Here is a 17,352-nt window from a genome sequence, read left to right on the forward strand (position 1 = left end):
TAGCCTTCAAATAGGATTGCATGTATGCCTAGCGCAAGTATCTCTGTACTGGTGCACTGAACCCGTAACAGCGAACTTGTGTTTAATTCATAGTTTTGGTCAATTTAAAAACAGACCAAAAAAAAAAACCAACAACAAAATGCAGTCCTGGTCATTCTCATTAAATCTAGGAAAGTCAGGAAGAAAAAAGCACTGATCCTCTGCCAGGAGTTCTTGAAGACATAAAAAGCAGTCCCAGCAGAGTGCAGCTTTTTGGTTTTATCAGTCTCAGTCGCTGTTTGTCCTGGTAGAGCTGTTTGCTTTGGCTGCATTCTTCTAAATCAACAGCAGTAACTCTACCAGTGCTGTCTAAAATGCGGGGAGTCCAAAATGAACTAGTTACATTACGTATGTTTGTTTTTTTAATAGGCTTTAAATATTTAAATTTTCTCTTCATAATCCAAATAGAAAATCTGAAAGATTTTGTAATGTAATTTAATGTAATATTTTTGCCTGACTGAGAATATTGTAGAAAACTGTAATAATGATAGCAAGTACAATGCATTTATTTTTTCCATTATTACATGAATTTTAGTCCATTTATTTTCCTAATGATATTTTGCTATCTTCAGTCTTTTACTGGAGCAGTAAAACAGTCTAGTTACAAGTTTTAAGAGAAAACATTAATTGCTTATTCCAGAACTTCTAAACTCAAATATTTTTCTTGCTATATTTGAAAGTCTGTTGTATATCTTCAAACACAGGGAAAGCTATGTTCTTACTAGACTACTAATCTCAAGGATAGTAATCAGTATCAATGGAAAACCATCTGTGTGAATCAGCTGATATGCACGGTCTGTCTTCAGGTAATATATGTAATATATTGTAAGTAATATATTTAATATATGTTATCCAGTATTCATGGGATCTCATAACTGTAGTATGGGAGCTGTCACTGGTTGTAATCCTAAAATACTTGTAATCCTAAAATACTTGTCCTTACAAATCACAAATCTCATGACTTGGTTGTTCTGATTTTAAAGAAAGTAACCCAAAACACCCTTGATTTTTTTTTGCATATGTAGAGGGTTGGGAGTAGCATTCTGTTCTCCCTGGGGTGAGAATACACCATGTATGTTGTATGGTAGAGTCTTTACCTGGCAGGACATTAATCCTCTTAGCAATAGAAACCCAACAGGGGAGGGTGGTGCTACCTCTGTTAACCTGACTGAAGGTATTAATTCAAAGACTGATTCCCAAGAGCTGTTTCTTTTTAGGTACCTTGGAAATCAGCAGGAGAGAAGTCTTCCTAATGTGACAAGGTAAAAAGAAGTATGTTGGATTTGTTAAGGCTTCAATGATTCAGTTGCTAGGAGATCAACATAATGAGAAGTGAATGTGCATTCATATACTTGTGCATTCACAAGTATATCCCAAGCTTGAACTGGTATTGTAGTTAGTGAGTAGGCATTCTCAAGGAGAGCAAATAAAGTTACCTCTGAGTGGTGAATATAGGTGTCCTGGTTCCAGTTAGGACAGAGTTAATTTTCCCTCATAGTAGCTGGTAGGGTGCTATGTTCTGGATTAGGATGAGAAGAGCGCTGATAAGATGCTGATGTTTTAATTGTTGCAGAGCAGTGCTTACACCAGGCCAAGGACTTTTCGGCTTCTTGCTCTGTCCTGCCAGCGAGCAGGCTGGGGGTGCAGCAGGAGCTGGGAGGGGACAGACCCAGGACAGCTGACCCAAACTGGCCAAAGGGGTATTCCATACCATCTGACGTCATGCTAAACAATATATAGGGGTGGCTGGCCGGGGTGGGGGGGCCGGCTGCTCGGGAATAGGCTGGGCATCGGTCAGCGGGTGGTGAGCAATTGCATTGTGCATCACTTGTTTTCTTACACATTATTATTGTTAATACTATTACCATTATCACTATTATTACTATTATTGTTATTATTATATTCCTGTCTTAATAAACTGTCTTTATCTCAACTCACCGGCTTCACTTTCCCGTTTCTCTCCCCCATCCCAGAGAGGGAGGGGGGAGGGTGAGCGAACGGCTGTGTGGTGTTTAGCTGCCAGCCGGGTTAAACCACAACAATAGGTAATCTACAGAGTTTCTTCATCTTTAACCTAATCTATACTCAAGTTTAGATCCAGGCGTTATAGAGCTGTTATGCATAATACTGCTCTAGAGACTTTTGTAAGAGTTATCTCATGATCTATTTCTAAGCTGGAGTGGTTACTTTCAACTTAGTGACTCTTCCTAGGAGAACATTTGAGATGAGTCAGAGGCTGACAAAAATAGAACTATTCAAATTGTCAGTCAAGGCTTGGAGAAATTTCCTGTCAATTTTCATGGTAGAAAAAGTAATGCCGAATGCAACTTGGATTTGCGGTTTACTTGTGCAGTTAATGACAGGACCGATTTTACTTCTGTTAAGAGGCATTCTATTTTTATTAAAATTATTCATTTTTGTTCTTCTGAACTGAGATGCATTTGTATCTGTCAAGATTTAATTCTTTAAAATCAGTCTCTTCCCAAATTGTGATCCTTTAAGGTATCACATGCAAAGTTCTACTGTCTCCATATGGAAAACTGTTCTCAAGCTGATAGTATATTCCTGCCTCTTTCTTCTGAAGTGTAATGCAGCTGTTATGCTGAAGGACACCAGTAGTCTTTGCTTTACCATTGCTTCCTTTGATTCTCATCTGTTACTACAGTTCTTATCATTAATTCTGGAGACAAGTGTATTTGCAAGCCACCTTTATCTACCTTCAAAACTAGCTTTTCCTGCACTTAAACCAGCAATTCATTGCTGCTTTAAGCAGCAAAGACAGCTTGCAGTGCAGTGTGCCCATAACTTAAATTTCAAGTCTTAGTTGCAAGTTTTCCTCTGTCACGGTAATATGGCTTGTGAGGCTTTGTTAATCAAGCAAGATGCAACTTTCAAGAGTTTGCTTAAGGAGGGAGGGAGATGGTGGGCTCGGGTATCCATGGATACCCTGTAGTTCAGGGAGTCTGCTTGGGATGACTTTTGAATTGAAAGTCAACATATCTCTTCCACACCATCATTACCGAAGTGTTTGCATAGACATGCTGTGTTAATTTAGCAGATTTAATTTAAAATGGAGGAATTAAGGTTCAAAAGCTATATTTAGTGACTAAACTGCTTTAGAAGAGGTGAGGGCTCTTTCAATCTTGATGAGGCAATTTCATCACAATTTAAAAAGAGGTCAGCTAAATTTCCATGTACGTTACAGGGCACAGATATTAGTGTATTTGAAAAGAGACAAGTGCTGAAAATCTATTGGGAAGAGGACCACAAAACTGTCTGTAATTTGAGGTCCTAAATTTAGGGCATTCTAATTAAAACTGACTTTGCATCCCAAAATAGCAATCATCTTACAAATCTGTTTGATTATGTTCTAAAAGTGTACCATTTTACTTCTGGTAGGCCAGATTTTTTTTAGTTGAACAGTTGTTTGGCTGACTCATGTCTCAAACCTTTCTCTTCATATTTAAGCAAAAAAAAAGCCCACCATTTTTGACAAAATATTCTGTTTCTGCTATGAAACCTTGAAATAAGACTTATTGAATGAACTTAATTTCAGAGCATCTTAAACTAAGGAATGTATGAAGGGAAGAGGAAAAAAAAGTAAAAGCTCATGTCAGTACTACAGTGTACATAGATTTGAGAATGTGGTGCAGCATCTGGAAGGATTAAAATTATCCTTGAATTCCTCAATGAAATCTCCAAAGTAATGTTGTATATTCAGTTTTATATCAAAGCAAATTGATTTTTTCCATAAAGTGGATTGTTTTATTTGTCATGAGACTAACTTTTACTTCCATAGTCTTACCTGGAAAAAAAAATCTATTTTCGTCGGTACCAGTAATACAAGCTATTACAGATGTAACTGTTGATAAAGGAACCTGCAATGAATGTTTGTAGATATTCTCTGGCATTTATAAAAGGATGGGAGTTACAGGTTTCATATTGAATGAGACCTGTGCTTTTACCCTGAGTTAATGAACCAGGTGCTTGCATGCTCTGTGTTCTTCTGTTCCTCACTAGTGACTTTGGGGGAGAGGAACCCAGAGTCATTTGGGGAATGTGCTCCTAACCATGCATTGGTTTAGATGGTTCTTCATATTTGGGCCCATGGCTTGTTTCCCTTTCTGTAATACTTCAATTGCTTGGCTTGTTTCACTTTTTTAAATGCAGATCTTGATTTTACTGAAGTGAAACCGGAAGCATGAGGTGAAACTAAGTAGCAGAAAACAACTCAGTTTAAAAACAACAACAAAACAACTAAATGAAACTGGCTAGATCTGTTATATTGGGTATTACAGCTTCTAATGCAAATGGAGAAACATTATAATTTGAATAATGTGAAGTACGGGAAAGGAACTCAAGAATAGCCTGTTGATTAGTTTCCTTAATTGTGTCTAGCAACACTGCCTGCTTTTCCTTTCCTTAATTATATCTTTTGACATCATGTTGGATTAGTTCCTTCTTTAAAATATACTGCTTATATTTAAAAACTTTCATGTTGACAAGTGTGAGGGTAGGTGGAACCAGACAGAAGAACAGGGGAGGGTTTTGCATGTTTTCTAGCAGAGGGTACCTGCACTTGTGATGTTGTGATTTGTTACCTATTGCATTTCAAGAATATTTCATACTTACCTGTACAACAATGGAATTCTAATCCTGATCTGTGTGCTTAATGTCAAATGTTTACACCCTCCTGGGAGGGAGGGGAGTTCTTACCCAGAACAGCTGTGCTCTATGTATTAATACCCTTGTTTTTACCTATTGATTTGTTCTTTTTTTAATTGCTCACCTCCTATCCCAGATGAAGCTTGTCCTTCCTAGGGATGGTATGGCTGCTATGCAGGAGGATGGTAAATGTTTGCAGTATCCTGTGTGGTGGGAGGTGGAGGTTGGTCCGGTGTGGGAAGGAGGCAGCTGAGGCTTTCTATTCCTTCCATAAGGTTTTGTAGCAAAGCCTGCAGTATGATGCACATTTGAAGAGAAGGGAAATACAAGTTTTTTTTCCTGTGTCCAAATCCTAATTCTCTCAGTATATTAGACATGCTCAGTCTAATGTAATTAGCAAGCTGAGCCTGGAGAAGGCTTGTATAATGTGAAACAGCACTTGTCCAACCTCTTCAGTTTGCACGAACAGAATTTTGATTTCTTTTAACATGCTTCCTTTCCTTACTTTTACTTAAAGAATATTCTTTTTCTTCTGAAGATTTCTAGTGTGTAGTGGTTATTACAGAAAATGTTTTGATGCTTTTAAGGTTCCTGGTGACAGACTTTAGTTAGTGTTTTTCAGATGGAATGTGTAGAACTTGGAAATGCTTATTTTTTTAACTATTATCCCTGTAGTATCCTACTCTCTATTTGGTGCTTGTATTGTAGCATTAACACAGATACAGAACTATGCAACAACTTATATAGTTTGGTAATTGCATGTCCTGATTCTTCCATCCTGAGCACTGGTGCATTTGGTTTTCAGCTTTTCTGTACAATGTGCTAGGGGCTTTGCTTGTTTTTTGCTGAAATTAAGGAAATGACTTCAGAGCTGTCCAAGTTGAATGAATAAGTATTATTTTGGAATCTATTGCTAACAGCTTTATAGAGATCAATCTAACATCTAAATGTTTCAATTAATAACTTTGCCAGAAGTTCTTTTGTAAAACTGTTTCACAATGATCTGTAATTCTTGTCTAAGATAAACTGATAGCCTTGTACAGCCGGTCATGACTTCCAATATGTTTTGGCTCTGTGGTGGGTCTACAAAACTTGTACATTGAAAATGTGCTGCTCTGTTCTTCATGCTAAAGTGTTATGACCTTTAAAAACAAAGGTTGAGGCTTCTATGAACATACAGCACAATAAAATGATTGTTTCCGGTAACAAACCTGATTACTGTTGCTTACAAAAGCTTTTTTTAACTTGAAAGTAACTTATACTGTTAATGCTGTAGTAGAGTTTAATATGATAGCCTATTCCAGCATGTTTTATGTATTTTGGAAATGTCAAGTGTAATTCTGGAGGGATTGTACTTTTCCTAGTCACCAAACTCATGCGCTCAACTTCTGTGCATTTGGGAAAATAAAATAGACCCTCTGACAAAAATAATTCGTTGATATAATTTAGCACAAGGACCTAGGAAAATGTGTTCTGGAATGTGCAAAGAACACTAAGAAATGCCTTGGAGATGAATGCTAAGATTTGTATGATCAGTAAGTATATTCTGCATAGGAAAGTACATAGGAAAGTACAATAAATAACATAATCCACTCTGTCTTTTCCAACCTAAAGCAATTCATTAAGCAAAAGCATCTAAATGCTGTTCTGTGGGAAAGGAATGAAAGCTTAGAGCAACTCTGAGCTGTAGATTTCTTGGCTTAAGTGCCTCTGAGATGGTAACTGCATAAAGGATGGCTAGCTACAAGTCTTTGTTCCTGTGGCATGTTTTAGGGCATAAGTCCCACTTCTTGGGACCCATTTTTAACAATCTTGTTAGCATAAGGCATTTTACCTAATTAGAAATGACAAAAACTAGAAAAATAAAATTAAACTTGGGCTCTTCTTTGAAATTCTACAGCAAAATTAGTAGCACTGCATAGTATGAAACTTCTTTTAAAAAGCAAGTGTTAACTAGCTGAATTTGCCATGAACTGACACTTGCTTTTTTTTCTATTTAGCATGATAGCGCAAAAAGAAAAGCAGCTTTCACAGAGCATTGACGGCTTTTATGAATATCCCCTTTGGTCTAATGAATAAGTAATATGCAATCTTGTAAAGCTATAGCCCATTCATAATGCATCCATATTATGGTAACAGATTGCAAATTGAGAAGTGTGTTGCTTCTTGTTCTGTTATGTCTGGCTAGCATTGTCCCATAAGAATAACTGATTATCCTGCATATCAGGTTTCATTCATTTGGTAAAAGTGATTGTTTGGCAGAAGTACATGCTTTTTAGGATGCTCTGCCTTGTCCTCGAGTTTAGTGTGGTATGAGAAGAGAATGTCTTTATTGTTAAGCAATACCAAATGCAACTTAAACATTAACCTGGGCACTTAAAGTTGAGTACAGCTATGCAGAACAAATTCTAATAGTTAATAGCTCAAACTCCAAAATAATCTAGCTCTTACTTAAAAATCAGGTCAAAATAAAATTATGTAAATAGGTGAAAGCAGTGATAAATTGTATTTTTTTGAACAGCAAAAAGGGGTCATCTGGAAGAAATGTGGCCGCCTGTCAAATCCTGTCACTACTGATGAAGTCACTTCATCGGTATCCTTGAATCTAGGGTGGTCAAATACATTGACAAAATGCAAATGAGACTGATAAGCATTGTGTCACTCTCAAATCTGAGCTCTAACTAAAAATGGTGATGCTGATTTTATATTTTGAAAAAGGGGCATGAGAAATATACTATCCTTTTACTTCAATATTTATGCAATTTAGATAAGGCTTTATGGTCTTAAGGATTCACTTTTACTCATTCCTCACTTGTTATACTGACAAATATTGAATGGCTTACTCTAGAAATATGATGCTGCTTCTCTGTCCCAGTGCTTCATCCTTTCTTCCTCAAAGTTATAATAAAGTAATATTTAAATCTATTAAATCTATGTATTGTTCCTTTCAGTTTTCTGAAAACTTGGCAAAGAATCTCTGGGGAGCGAACCGTTAAACTACTGCTCAAAACTATATGTAGAAAAACTGAATTGAAGCAACTCTAGCTGTTGTCCCAAAATAGCATAAAAAAACACAGCTACACCCTCCTGAAAATGCTCTTCAAAGTAACAAAGTTTTTGCTCATTCTCAAGGCCTCACATTAAATTGCTATTGAAAAATTAATGCTTTTTTTCTAAAGTCAATTATCAATGTTGTTATCCAAGGAAGTTAACATACTGTTTCTTGCTTGGATGGAGAAAATGATACTTCAGTTAGCACTTTTCTTCTTAATAAGTAACTTCACTGCTGTTGAAAGACACATTCCCTTTAATTTTAGTTGTATAATATGGGAACACATTTGTCTGACAGTCTTACAGCTTAGAGTATTGCCATATTGCCTATAAAATTAAGGGATTTCATACTGCTTCTAACATTAAAAATACATAACCTGACATAATCTTTCATGATGACTCCCTTTCTTTAAGAGGGAAGGAGAATAGCATTAAAAGAAGGTATCAACCTTCCTTTCCCAGTCATCTTAGCAAGCTGTTCTGGAGTACTGCTTTCTTTTTGTGGCCACTAGGAAAGGAAAGCACAACACATGGAAAAGCAAATAGTTTTAATGTCTGGTTATAAATGACTGATGTAATAGTCTGGGGTGCAATTGTGGGTGTTGCTGCCGTTAAACTGCAATACCCAACAAGGTCTTTAGCTTCATTCTGCATGCTTTTTCTATTTGAACTGTGCACCCAACTTCTTTGCTTTAAATGGAGGTGGATAAAGAGGAAGAGTCATTGGTATAGGCTTGGGGAAGAGCAGATGGAAAGTTGTCCCCCAGAAAAGGATCTGGGGGTGCTGGTCGACAGCTGGCTGAACATAAGCCAGCAGTGTGTTCAGGTGGCCAAGATGGCCAGTGGCATCCTGGCTGGCATCAGAAATAGTGTGGCCAGCGGGAGTAGGAAAGGGATTGTCCTCTTGTATGCAGCACTGGTAAGACTACATCTAGAATACTGTTTCATTTTACGCTCCTCAGTACAAGAAGGGTATTGAGTTGCTAGAATATCTTTAGAGAAGAGCACTGAAGCTGATGGAGGGGCTAGAAAACAAAACATATGAGGAGTGCCTGGGGGAACTGGGGTTGTTTCCTTCAGAGTAAAGAAGCCTGAGCAGACCTCATTGCTCTCTACAGCTACCTGAAAGGAAGTGTCAGCAAGGAGGGTCTCTCAGGTGACAAGCGATAAGACATGAGGAAAACATAAGGAAACAGCCTCAAGTTGTGCCAGGAGAGGTTTAGACTGGAGATCAGAAAGCTTTTATTTATCATCTTTATTTAAAGAGAAGGTTGTGAAACATTGGAGCAGGCTACCTAGGGAAGTGGTGGAGTCCCCATCCTTGGAGTTATTTAAATGATGTGTGGACATGGCACTAAGGGACATGATTTAGTGATGGGACTTGGTAGGTAAGGTTGGTGGTTGGACTTGGAAGATACCTTTGAGGTCATCAACCTGGATGATTCTATAATGTTCTTTATGGTTAAATGAGACAGCTGTTTCTGTGAATTGGGGGAATAGCTGCTGTTAGTGAAGCTGCTAACAGTGAAATATTTAAATTCTTTTCACTCCAATGAAAGTGTTTGGTAGTAAATTCCTTTGGAACTCATTTCGAAGTCCTTTCTGTGATAACTGTTAGCTTGATTTTTTTTAACGTCCCTTCATCCTGAGTGAGGAATTTAGTGTGTTGCCTGACTATGCATGGAAGGATAAGAAGGACAGCATGCGAAAAGTAGCCCACAGATCAAGGCAGCAATATCCTAGAATATCCCACCACTTACAAACATGTTTGAATTTAAGTATACTTTCCAATTTTATAATTTTTTAGTTATGTGATTGTACAGCAGAAGTTACATAAAGAAATATAAGAGAAATAGCTTCCTAGATATGCATTCTGTTGGGTTGGGGCAGGGGTCATTTGTTTTTTGATCATATGGGTAAACTTAAATATCAACCCACCACCCTGTTAATTCTCCCATGTGTCCAACAATCTCCCTGAGTATATAGCCATCACTTCCACAGGAAAATCTGGACAGGCATTTGCTTACTCCTTCTCTTAATTTCTTCTATTTTGTATGAAGATGTGGAGCTGAATGGCAGGACATTCAGTAAGGTATTGGCAAATATTTCTAGAGTCATCTATCTCTGTGCCTAGATCCCCTGCCTGGCAGGTAAGGAAATAGCTGAAGTACTAGCTAAATACAAAGGTCAAAAGAATAGTTTCTCAGAACTAGACCTAGGATTTTGTTGGTAGATTACCTTGACTGGTGTGAAAAGGAAATCTGAAATCATTGAAGCTTGAACTTGAGTGACTTGCTCTTTTTCTCAAGAGATTATATTTCAGTGAGGGAAACATACCTAATGGATTTCCTGTGGTTGAGTCACATATCGGTCATATACTCTCACCTCATAGCACTGGTGATGCATTAATGTTCAGCCTGTTACAGTAACAAAGTTTTAGCTAGGTGTTTAAATTGATCTGATTGTTTGCCTTTATTCGCCTGTGTATCCTAATCAATTAAGCACTGCTTTAAGAATGCTGTTGTTGTAATGGTCTTGAGCCAGACCACTTTAAAGCCAAAGTCTGAAGGTGCTGAAAGCCTGGCAAATGCATTCCTGCCATTTTCTCAAATATGGTTTTTGAAATTTGGCTTTCTCTTTTTTCAGTAAAAAACAAACAAAAAAAAGACTACTTTCTCCTCTTTGAATCTAGAATTGATCTTGCCTGCCAAGGATATTCTGGAAATCTCTCAAAGTCCTAGGAATTCCCCAAATCACTTTAACTTTATTTCCTTGCCCAAATATAAGTAAAGGAAAAATAAGTTTATATTTTGATTAGTGGTGACATGAGTGAGGAGAAAGTAGTTTTTATTGTGCTGTTTCCTATTTTCCTTAATTATAGGGAGCTGTGATAAGATACCTTAATGTAAAGAAATGTAGCAGAAAGATATCAAAACAAAACAACGTTACCTACTTGCTTCAAAATATCTAGTGAAACAAATTGCTTTTAAAATGCTTAATTAAATCATGGTTCAGAAAGTAGCTATTGTAATTTCAAAATGAAGTAGTATTTTTTAAATGTATGCATCTTAATTCTCAGAGTATTTAAGTGTTAGTAGGACCTAGTGTTCTGTTATTTTTTTTGTAGCTGTACTTCTGCAAAGACTTGAGTAAGACCTTAATCTTCAGTAGTATTAGTGATCTGACTGGAATTAGTTCCAGTGCCTACAGCTAAGGCCTTTTCTAACAACATCAGCAAAGCATGATTTATTTAGTTTAAAAACACACTAATTTGTTTGGAGAAGACATGTCAAATTAATGTTTTTTTTCCTGTTGTGTTTGCTATGTGGTCAGCTGTGATCTGGGAAGAGTTAAGTGGCTGTTTTCCTGAGCTCCATGGTACATGGCAGAAAGATGTTTGGTCTCTCCCCTATGCTGGGGCAACCAGAAATACAGAAAAGCAAAAGGCAATTCACTGGTTTGTTTTGCAATAAAGCAGGTAGTCATCTGTGGAGCTCAAGAGATGAAAATCTTTGCTCTTGCCCTAGAGAGCTTTAATCAATGTATCCTGACCTGAAATCAAAGCAGTCTGACTTAGGACTGATTATCCAACTACTAGATACATATAAGTATGGATTAAAAAACTCTTCTGAATTTTTAATGAAGTTTTAATTGCTTTATTTATTTCCTTTTCACTTATGGAAAATCTACTTAAATCAACCCCTCAACTTACACCTGAGTCACAGATGAGGTAACTGTGGAGGTTCTCAGGACCTGCAAAGCAAGATTCCCTTTTTAGAGGGGAAACACATGATTCCTTCTGATTTGGGCTCCTACCCAGTTAGAAGACTCATGCTTTTCTCCTTTTTTATAGCATACAGCAACTTCTAGTATTGCTTTAATACCCTTGAATGGCTCCGTGTGCTCTGTTATAATTAAATCAATCACAGACCTCTGGAGACCGTCTGGTTGAACCCCTTGCTTGGAGCAAGGTCGGTTTGCTCAGGGCTGTGTCCAGTCAGGTTTGGAATCTCTCCAAATGCAGACACTTCACAGCTTCTCTGGGCAACCTGCTCCAGTGTTTGATTATCTTCACTGTTTAAAAAAAAAAAGAAAATTCTGAAGTTTGTTGAATCTTCTGTATTTCAGTTTATACCTCTTACCTTGTCACTGGACACTACCAAGAAGAGTCTGGCACTGTCATTTTTGTGCACAAGTGCACTGAAGTGTTAGTTCAACTCAGAACAATTACCTATGTAGTCAAGTAGCTATTTCTCAGTGATAACTAGTAAGAGTGCTACAAGAGGAATGTAACAATTATTTTGCTTAACGAGGATGGAATAAGTTGCTCTTTAAAAACAAAAAAAACCCACAACTTTAACCCCCCTTATAGCTCCCATCAGTTCATTTTGCTTATGGTCAGTTCATTTTACTTATCCTCTTAGATGTAAATAGATGCTTCCATTATCCATATTTTTGTAAGCTGTGAGGCTTTCTAGTTTGTGGAAGTGATTTTCACAGATTAATTATAGCTTGTATAAAAAGATTTCCTTCATCAATTTAAAATGTCTCCTTCTCAGTTCCATTGATTGGCCTTTGCTCTCGCATTAGGAGGCACAGCAATTAGAAGTGCCTAATTTGCCTTCTCCTTGCCATATGTTATTTTGCGCACCTCTATTCTGTCTTTTATTAATCATGTCTTCTCCAGAGTGAACCATCCCAGTCTTTTCAGACTCAAGTTGTTGCAGGCAGTAAAATCAATGCAAGTACAAAGTGATTTCAGATGGTCACATTGGAAGTTTTTGTATGGGTCTACTTTGCATCAAGAATAACGTTTTATGAAGTATTTCGTTGAGTGTTTACTTCAAGCTGACTGTAGAGATGCTTCACATGAGTAGTTCATGCAATTATTGTCATAGAAAACAACGGTGTTTCTAATTTATCTGCAGTGAACAAATCCTAGAATGTGTACTAATGCTCATTTAATTAAGTTATTTGGCATCTCATAATACCCAACAAGTTTTAAATGTCTATCTTGTAACTAACCAAAAATTTATCCCTATTGCCTGTTTTGATAATATTTTGATAATAGGATGCAATTGTGTATGTTATTGATAATTTGATTTATTCACTTACCCTGATTACTCTGTATCTAAGCAACTGTGCCTGCAACAAGGTATCTGATTTACAGAGGAGTGATAAAGTGGATTGTTATGTGTTCAGTTTAATAAAGTGTGAATGACTTCAAAAAAAAAAAGCATAGATGTGTTTGGATTTTAGAATATTTTTAATGATGTAGAAGTTGGCTCTTCATTGTAACAACACCACCATTGGAAGGTGGATAAGCATTCTTTAAATGTTAAAATGACATCTTTTATAAGCATCTTAAAGCTAGGCTTCATCAAATGGAGGTGGGGGGGACATCTTTCAGTCTAGTTCTAAACTTACCAAGGCATATTACTCTTGTACTGGAAACAAAGCTAGCTGAAATGCAAATGCTTCTCTTTACAGAAAGAAGCAAACAAGTAAAATCCTGTATGCCAGAACACTGCTGTTTTCATCTCTAAAAGTCTTGCATATTTTAAAATTGATGTAACTCATGGAAAATATGCTTGTTTGAGTAAGTTTCTGTTAGAGAAGTGAACAAGAACTAAGAAATGACTCTTTCAAAACTACTGAAGTTGAACTCAAATAATTATTGGTGTTTAAGGTAAACAATTTGCTTCTTCATGTTTCTGTAGAAAAGGAGCACTAAAATGTTAGAATTTATATCATGGCCTTATTTGTATTCTCAGTTTATATTGGTATTTAAATAGGAAAAAGGCGTTTTCACTCATCATTTCAGATATGTCTCGATGTTGTGAGCTATCTGGGATGGCTTTTACCGCCAGGGAGGTACGGACAGATAATGTTAGTATAGCAAGATTGTGCGTTTTGTCTGAAGAGTATTTTTGGGAGCAGGGAGAATTATCCCCTTGATTTCCAACTAGAAGTCTTTGTGAATGTTGCTGTTCCTTTAACCATTTTTAATTATGTATGAAACACTTCATTAAGTCTCAATTATGAAAAAGTTGTTCTATTTTTAGAATAGCATATATTTGGTTATATTATCAGAACTTTAAAAAGTATGATAGGAAGTGGTACTAAAGCGTATTTCTAAGCAATCTACAGTAGTGGAGACCACGCTTTCTCCAAAATGCCAAAAGGTGTTTTCAAGAGTGTTTTTCTTAAGGATGCAGTCATGAAGCTTCCCCATATCACATTTACCCAGTTCCAAAGGTAAACACTACCCAGGGGAGCGTGTCATAATAAAACTGTAGATATGTAGTAGCTATTTTCTCCTGGAGAAGGATTTGGCGAAAAAGAATGTTATTGGCATCTTTATCCTTGAAAAAGGATGCTGAAGAAAATAGGGATGGATGTATGAATGGAGGACATGAACTTCCTTTCATGGAGGATGGGTACCTGAGCAGTGGCACTCTTCTCATACCCTTGTGTGAAACCCCAGAACTGAAACTGTTCTGGTATAGTACTAACCAGACAGATAGGTCATCGGAATGTTGAATTTTAAAATGCTGAAGAAATAAAATCTCAATAGTGCTACTGATTTCATATTTTAAATAAGGTGTTTAACCCATTGCAAATACTTTCCTTCTGAAGTAAAAGGAGAAAGAGAAAAGGAGTAGTACAGTCATGAGTTCAAATGATTTTTTTGCATGTCAATCATATATTTGCAATGAAGGCTTAATATGTAACTTCAATGATATAATTGCTTCCCCTGGATTTATCATAGTTTTCTGATGTTAGAGCATGAAGGCAGGGAAGAAGAAATACATTTAACCATATTTTTTTAATGGATTCAAATAGAAATGGTAGAAAATAATGAAATAGGTTAACTAGTAGTATTGGTTCCCATCCATAAAATTAGCAGAAACTGAACAGAAAGCAAAATGACATACACAAGGCACTCATCCAGTAATAACTTCACATGTAAAGCTCTGCTGGGAGCTTCCAAGTGTGTTTCTTTTTGGGGGGGATCAGCATTTCTAGGTAATTTGTCATATAAATAGTATAACAACTTACCACTTATACTTCCTTTTCTCCTCTGTCACCTCTCCTCTGTCACCAATTCAAATATAAATGGGCTAGGAAGTGACTGCAATAACTTCTTTTTAAAGGCTAATTAGCAGCTTATGCTACTGAATTTGGGGAGTTTCATAGGAGATGGGTGCATCTCAGGTATAGTTCAAGAAATCTGCTCTTTGTGGAAAAATGTGGCACTTACCAGTGCTCCCAATAAAACCTGAGGCAAAATGAGCATCAGGACTGGTGTAACCTCTTCAGCAATCACTGCACTGAGACAGTTTCTGGTATGCTAAGCATTTGTGTTTCTCAATGCAGGCTTCTTTATATTCATCGTTTATCTGTCATGTAGCCTGTAAATTATGTGATCCGGAACCATCTTTATCTGTTTTGTGAAAGCCTAGCACAAAGAGGCCTGAGCCAGATCTTCCATATGAATAATAGATGTAGTTCTGATAAAATATGCTTCCAAACTGTCCCCCCACCCCCGCCTCCCAAGGGGGTGGGGGTGTGGGGGGAAATCAATGCAACATACCAGTGATGTAATATCTATTCTGTTATATACATACAAGTTGAAAAATTGGGATTTTTGTCATCTGTGTTTGGAAGCACAAGCAAGCACTATTTTTTACTTTGTTTGATATTGACTAGATATTCATGGCACTATTTTAGCAATGAAGTCCACACTGTCCATGCAGATCACTGCCACCCATTGCAAGTAAGCAGAAGGAAGATATAATTAAACATACATTATCAATTCTAATGGCACTGTGCTTGTGATGTAAGAACGGAAATTCAGTCTAGTGATGAAACATTAATGTATTTGGTGCCATCTGTGGGAAACACTGGCATCTCTATGGTGCAATAATGTCACCATTCAGGTCTGTGACTTCAGCAGGCTTAATTATTCAGTAATGACAAACTTTAAAATTTTTTAAATTGTGAAAATTTTAGAAAAATGACGGCTGTGAGGCTCTTCTTTGACAGATCCTCAATTCTTGTGGAAGCTCTTTTGTATTTTTAGGTGAGGAGGGTGTTTTATTTAAAGACAGGCTGTAGCATTCAAACTGGTCCTATTTTTCAGATTCAGTTTCCCTGTCCTTTTTCAGGACTCTCCAGTGAGGGTACAGCCAGCTTTGCCCCCTCTCAGAACTACAAAGGTCATAAATATAATTTCAAGTGAATGTTTGCATAAGAAAGAAAAAAATTTTCAGAAGAATGGGTGGCAATATCAATACTCTAAATGTGGGCCAGTAGCATGCTCTGTTAGCCTGTACAACTAAATGATGAAGGAATTAATCTAACTGTGGGCCAAGAAATTAATATGGATCTTATTTTTAGTTTATTGTAAAGCCCATTCTTGTTCTGAGAAATGAAGTGTGTGGGGGGGAACCCACCCTATTAATTACTACTGAAACTAACCATCACTGTGATTTCAAGGAACTTAAATTTGGATTTCAAGGAACTTAAATTTGAACTGACAGGCTCACATCACTATATGCTTACAGCAACAACAAGCATTTCCATTCAATTTTAAGACACTGGATGAAGACTGCATTAGTGTTGTGTGTGATGTTTGTTTCAAGTTCATAAGCTGGTAGATGAAGAGAAGGGTAACGTGATATGGACAAGCACACGTTGCTCCCTATTCTCTAGGGACAGAGATGCTACAGGATTGTCTGTTTTACAATGACAAGCAGAACAGTTAGGAAAATATACTGAGAATTTTCTTGGTCTCTTAGGAGAATTCTTTTGGAAATAAAGTGAGATTGTGCAATGCAGGGATGGGCTTTTTAGTTTTATTCTTCTTTGTAAGGTTATCACGTTACTCTATTTTACTCTATCATGCATATCTGTGACCTGCATAGTGCTTAAATTCCTGCTTAGTCATTCAAATTCCTTCTTTGTTCCTAATACCCCATTCACAATATGACAGGTGTGTAATGCTGTGGATTTTCTGTTTGCAGTACTCACAGAAAAAATTGCAAGGTATTTTTGGTGTTAGCTGCTATGGGTGATAATAAATTTTTATAAAAAAGGTCATATTTTTGACCATATCCAGCATGTATGTTGGGGGGCTGTATATTAATAGTTTAAATGAAATACCTCAATTGTCTGCTACAACTTAAGTCTAAGCTGTTGCTCTGTCTTAAACTAAACCAAACTGACATCAGTATACACTAACACAAGGTTCTGCTCAGCTTCAATCTGAAGTGACTCTTGATATACTAACCTTCGGTAAGAATTAGATAGCTTCCTTGGCCTTTGACAAGAACTTTGGGAAGAATGTTGACCTAAGGCTTGTAATAGGCCTTGACCTAAGGCTTTCCACACCTATTAGGGTTGGGAGAAGATGCAACTTCAAATATGAATTCTTGTCTGGTGGTTTAACTGATGACATATGAGCCTGCAAGCTTTGCCAAGGTGAAATACAGAACACTTTCAAATAAAACTGGAACCAACCTCCACATGTTTTGAGGTGCTGAAGTCAAGTGCACAGAATCATCTAGGTTGGAAGAGACCTCCAAGATCATC

General features: G+C 37.0%; 1 protein-coding gene and 1 long non-coding RNA gene across 3 annotated transcripts in view; both read left to right on the forward strand.

Moving 5' to 3' along the window:
- Positions 1 to 17,352, forward strand: part of DMD (dystrophin) — a 1,241,121-nt gene that overhangs the window by 29,338 nt on the left and 1,194,431 nt on the right. The window lies entirely within an intron of this gene.
- LOC308176690 lies at positions 743 to 9,735 on the forward strand. The gene is made up of 3 exons (XR_013938496.1): positions 743 to 845; positions 1,257 to 1,301; positions 3,596 to 9,735. It is a non-coding gene; the product is annotated as an uncharacterized lncRNA (long non-coding RNA).

Source organism: Anser brachyrhynchus, assembly GCF_964034855.1.
Source record: "Anser brachyrhynchus genome assembly, chromosome: 1".
Taxonomy (NCBI): Eukaryota; Metazoa; Chordata; class Aves; order Anseriformes; family Anatidae; genus Anser; species Anser brachyrhynchus.